Source organism: Peromyscus maniculatus, chromosome 7 (assembly GCF_049852395.1).
Source record: "Peromyscus maniculatus bairdii isolate BWxNUB_F1_BW_parent chromosome 7, HU_Pman_BW_mat_3.1, whole genome shotgun sequence".
Classification (NCBI taxonomy): Eukaryota; Metazoa; Chordata; class Mammalia; order Rodentia; family Cricetidae; genus Peromyscus; species Peromyscus maniculatus.
The window spans coordinates 32,996,343-33,001,977 of record NC_134858.1 but is presented as its reverse complement, the minus strand read 5'-3'; the positions used below and the strand labels follow the sequence as shown (position 1 = coordinate 33,001,977).

The 5,635-nt window shown below is 50.0% G+C and overlaps 1 long non-coding RNA gene across 2 annotated transcripts; it reads left to right on the top strand.

Moving 5' to 3' along the window:
• Positions 1–329: 329 nt before the first annotated feature.
• LOC143274220 (uncharacterized) lies at positions 330–5,281 on the top strand. 2 transcript variants are annotated; one of them, XR_013052680.1, is made up of 4 exons: positions 330–613; positions 930–1,102; positions 3,419–3,488; positions 3,953–5,281. It is a non-coding gene; the product is annotated as an uncharacterized LOC143274220 (long non-coding RNA). The 2 variants fall into 2 exon arrangements; XR_013052681.1 differs by having other exon boundaries at positions 362–613; positions 933–1,102.
• The last annotated feature ends 354 nt before the right edge of the window (positions 5,282–5,635 follow it).

Below are 5,635 nucleotides of genomic sequence, written 5' to 3'. Positions count from 1 at the left end.
GGCTCAGAACTACATACAGCTTACATATAGATGGCATCTCAAACCTGAGATCAGTGCCAGAAAAAGGACAGCTTTAGTATTATCATGGAGAAGATGCTTTCTGTCCTCGGTACCTCCCCACCCCATTTAAGGCACTGCCCTTTTGGCCTTGGAGGGACATCTTCTGACCTGCCTGGTTAGACTGTGGGCTCTGCTAGGTGACCTTGGCTGACTTGATGTACTTCTCTGGATTTCAGTTTCTTCCTCTTCAAAACTATTGTAACCATGAAGACTTCTTTAGAAGGTACTCTGCCATAGGTTCCTCAGTTGTCATGGCTACATGACCAAAGAGGATTTGTGGGATTGAGGAGGCACACCACTTGGAGCTCTCTACTCCACAGCCCATCACTACCTCAAAAGCCACAGCAGGGCAGTGCAGACCAGACAGCTTGGGGATGTGTGGCTCTTCCCAACTCTCTTCCCTCCCATCTCCCCAAATACCTGGTTCAAAGAGACTTCTCCCTACACACCCTTTCCTGCTTTCTCTGAATTCCTAAAGCTTCAAGAAACGGAGCCAAGCTCTCTGAGACAGCTCTGCTCAAAGCATCCTGTATCATTCTGAAAAGCAGTCCAGGTTAGACACAGGCCCTAGTTAATGATGCAGTGGTTTTGAAGGTTTTGATGGTTTGTTTGTTTGTTTGTTTGTTTTCCCCAATCACAATGAACAAGAGGATGGAAAAACATCAGCCATCAAGAGAACATGACAGGGGACCCTAGGAAGGCTTCTCTGAATAAAGTATACCTAAGCTGAGGCAGGGGGTGCTAGGGGACTGGAGCAAATGGGAAGGAAATAGTCCTGGCCAGAGCCAGAGCCTAAAGTGGGATACAGGCCGATGGGGAACCTGGATTGTGTTCTAAGTGAAATCAGAAGCCATTGTGGGGCTTTTCAGCAGGAGCATGATAGACACCAGAATCGTCGGGCAGAGGAATGGAAGGACGTCGAGTGGCCAAGGAAGATGCTGATGTGGAGTGTTGCTGGGGCAAGTCCCTGCTGGAGGGGATGCTTGGCTGAGTCCTCCAGCTTTGCAGGAGCAGCAGGGAGGAGACACACCAGGCACCAATTGTAAGTGGGGGCTTGGTGGCCTGGCAGTCATGCATTGGCCTGGTCTCGGATAATCAAGAGACCCAAAGACCCTTGGAATGGCCCGTTCTTCTCTGCTGTCAGGGTACGTCAGAGATTTCCAGCACCCAAGACTCCTTTCTGTTGTTCTCACTCTCAGCTCCCCAAGTTGTGTTAAGAATTGTTGTTTGCTAAACAAACCAAAGTCATTACATTACTAATGAACTCTGTTGCTTTGTGTTTTACTACTCAGGCCTATGAGACTGTTTATCTGAGCTGTTGATTACAGATTAATGCTGTTTCCATTTGGAGATGATTAGTTTCCAGCCTAAAACCCTCCGGTGCTATGACGATGCCATCCATTCAGTTACCCAGGGGTGGATAGGCATGCCAAGAGCATCCCACATAGCCTTAGGAGTATGCTAGATGCTCCCTTCTGTCCCTTCAGGTATCTCTATCCTCACTCTGTGAGGCCAGTTCTCAGAACTGTAGGACAGCATGATAGAGTTTCTCTGCCCTCTTGTTTCTGCTTGGGGTTTGCTAATGGGAGGGGTCTGCTCCCTCTCTGATCAGCCACCGGAGCTGCTGTGGCTGTGTCCTTCTAGTAAACACCGCAGGGCCTGTCCTTCTTTATAGCTATAGAAATTAGAGGGTTCTGCCCTGTCCCTGCACCATCCCTTCAAACAGACACTGCTGTTGATGGTGCCCACTGCCCCTTGCTTCTGTCTGTGAATCCTGTCATCAGCACATCACTGGTTCCTTCTTACACTCTCCTCTTGGAGTGAGCTATCTTTTTGAGTGGGAATGTGACTTGCACAAGAAATGGAGGAAAGTGTCCTAGATGGCTGGCATTTAAGTGGAAGGGTGAATTGAAGCCAGTCTTTATGATGGTTGATCTTCATCATCAACTTGGCTGCATTTAGCATCACCTTGGAAACACATCCCTGGGTGTTTCCAGGAAAAAACTGGCTGAGGTGGGAAGACCTACCCTGAGTGTGTGCATCTGAGGTCCCAGACTGAACAAAAAGGAGAAAGTGAATGAAGAGCTAGTATTCATCTGTCCCTGCTTATGACTGTGGACACATGACTAGCCACTAGTGCCAGGCCTTCCCCACCGTGAGGAACAATACCTCAAACTGTCAGCTACAGCATGCCCTTCCTTGCTAAGTTGCTTTGTGGGGTATTTTGTTATAGTAATGAGAAATTACATTGCAAAAATTACATGATTCCTGCAGGCTTTGAAAAATAAATATGAAAGTACCTCCCCAATTGTCATCGTTACCACCACAGACACTCAGAGCCTGGGGATGTCCAAGTTAGGAATCATTAGCTGAAAGGACAAAGAGGCTACACAAACCTCCATGTGGGGGCCTGGGCTTTCCCCTCCCAGCTGGACCCTAAGTAGGAAGAGGGCAGGCGGTTGGCCCCACTGAAGGCTGGATCCTATCAGTCCCTCTCTGGAGCGCTCCCATGATGTGAACGGAACCCCCATGCACCCACCCAGATCCAGCCTCAGAGCCAGCTTGGCTAGAGCCTGGTGGGAACGGTGCCTTGGAAAGGAATGTCCTGAGGTCCACCAGGCAGAGGGGGACAGCTGCCCGAAAGATTGGGTTTCAGGAAAAGCAAGCCTGACTCCTCCTGCCTGCAGGCCTGGGCTTCTGAGGGCCTGGACACCTGCTGGGACCACCCCAGCCCACCCTCTCCCTACCCAATCAGAGATGGGAAAGAGCAGAGCCGGGAAGTAGGGCTGTCACGCTCCCACCCACCCCATCTCGTCCCTCTCCTTCTCCCTGTCACCTTCAATTAGACAATTCATGTTCATGCTTTTCAGAGTGGGGCCTTCCCACCAGCTGAATTCGGCACCTGCCCATGCCCCGCCTCCCCCTCCCTGCACTCCAGCTTCTGGGGCTTCCTTTTGAGATTGCGTGCTGACCTCACCCTCCTGTCTCTCTGTAGGGAACACACTGTGCTTATCCCTGCCATCTCTCAGCCTCTAAATGCTCTCATCTCCCCAGCTACCCCTCGCCTCCTCATTCCTGCTTCCCCAACCCCATTAGCATTTATTACTCACAACCCTGGTGAGAAGGGGTCCGTTATTATTTGTTATTTAAATAATAACACCAAACACTATTTCTCACTGCGCCCTCTCTGCCTGCCTCTCTGGAGTGAGCCAGCCCTCACCGTAACTTTCTCAGGCTCGTCAGTGTCAAGGTAACTGACACCGTAGGTAACTCTCTAGGCTAAAGAGGGTGGCAGGAAACTGGGATCCAGATTCTTCTGTCTTACCTGCTCTGCCATTGTCCTGTCTCATTCCCCTAGGACGCAGTACATCCCTGAGAGACCTGGCACTGGGCTTCTGGCATTCTGCAGGAACTGCCACCACAGTGAGGTGAGCTGTAGTTTTCAGAGACGCCCCAGTGAGCCACTTAGTGCTTAAATCACATCGCGTCCACACTCTGCTCAAAAGGCGGCGTCTGTTGTTGCTTGCCTCTTCAAGACATCCAGCAGTCCTGCAAACGGTCTTGGAGACCCTGAGTGATCGGCGGCTACTGATATGCCCTCTGTCCATTCTCTGTCCTGCTTGGATCCCACTGGCTCCAAGCTGCTCCCCACACATCCCAGTGTGCCCCAGCATCTGACCAGGGGTGACTGGCAAAGTCCTGTTCACTAATTGTTTGTCATGACCTTACTTCCTGTGGGTGCCACAAGTGCCGCATCATTTCCATACCAACTCTGTCCCTGAGGGAACAGCCTGGGCACTCCCCCTCTCTCCACAGACAGCAGCCAAGGCCTCCAGGCAGGCCCCTGACTGTGTTCCCCTTCTTCCTTTCTTCCTGTCCTCCTTTACACCAGGCTCCCTATCCCCTACAGCTGCAAGAGCTCCTCCCGCGGTGAACTTCAGCCTGTCCCTACCAGGCCTGGGTGGTGCCATTGCCTCGCTCCAAACCTCTTAATGTTTGCCCATCCAAGTCCTTGACAGCCTGTTCAAGCTTGCCCGGCCCGGGAGCTTTCTCAATGTCCTTCCGTCTCTCCACTCCATCAGTCTGTCTGTCTCCTTTGCTGTTCCCCATGGTATGTGGAACACCCCTCCTCTGTGACTGTGACTTTTTTTTTTCCTGTTTTAAATTTAACTTTTATTGACTATTATCACGCGCACCTGCACACACGATGAGGGCAGGGCACACGCCACAGCACATGTGTGGCAGTCAGAGGATAACTTTGTGGGGCTGATTCTCTCCTTCCGCCTTTATTTGGGTGCTGAGGATTGAACTCGGGTCTCTGGGCTGGGGCAGCAAGCACTTTTACCCGATGAGGCATCTTGCCTGCTATCACATTTTTCTTATTCAGTCTTTGACATCCCTATGTTTCAATCTTAATCTTTGGGCTGGGTCTTGTCCACGCTATGCGCACATTGGTACTCGTTTCCTCCATGTGGGTTTTAAAGAAGTGAGTTCTCTGAGAGAGAAATGAAGGCTGAGAAGAGAAGAGTTGTCCCTGAGCATGAGGCAAAAGCCCCAGACTCTCCCAGGAGAGCTTCCAGGCACCATCCTGTGGGATTCTTCATTTGGGAGACGCAACACAGAAAAATTTTAGTAGACTTCAAGATGCCCCCATGTCTTCTGCGATTATCTTATGTTGGGGTCAAAAGAAAGATCTAGCCGACCGCAATTTAATCCCAGAAGCCCTTCAAAAGCAAAAAGGTCTCTCTAGTCGTGGATTGGAAGAACTTCCCGGTCAAGGATTCTACATGCAGGCATTGGCTTAAGGATGGAGAACCACTTGGTGAGGAATGTGGCTGACCTCAGACGCTGAGAGCAGCCCTAGCTGAAGGCCAGTAAGGAAACAAAAGCCTCAATCCTGCAGCCATTAGGATCTGAATTTGGCCAAGACCCTGATGAGGCTAAGAAGTAGATCCGTTCCCAGACATTCACAAAGGGAAACAGCATGCTGCTAAGACCACCATTCCTGCCGCAAAACTGAGGAAGGAGCTGGGATCTGCCAGCCTCTAACAGCCTCTGACCCAGGGCCATCGGAGCTCTGCAGTCTGTGTTGATTAATTACTGCAGTGAGCCTTTTCAACGCAATAGAAAAATGAGGTGATGTGTCTTGAATATCTCAGGGACACACACTAACATAACCATGCACTGCAAATCTATCATTAAAATTTAACTGGGATCTTTATTGTTTTATTTCATGACTCTTGTTGCTTTAAATCTCAAGGAGTAAACAAGGTATGGTGGCCTATAATCCCAACACTAGGGAGGCTGAGGCAGGAAGATGGAAGGTCTGAAAACATCATGGGCTACATAGCATAACTTGTCTTTGTTAGTGTTTCCTATTGTTGTGAAGAGACATCATGACCACAGCAACTCTTATAAGGAAAACATTTAATTGGGATGTCAGCTTGGGTTTCAGAGGTTCAATCCATTATCATCATGGTGGGGAGCATGGCGGCGTGTAGGCAGACATGATGCTGGAGCTGAGAGTGCTACATCTTGCAGGCAACAGGAAGTCAACTGACTGTTACACTGAGTA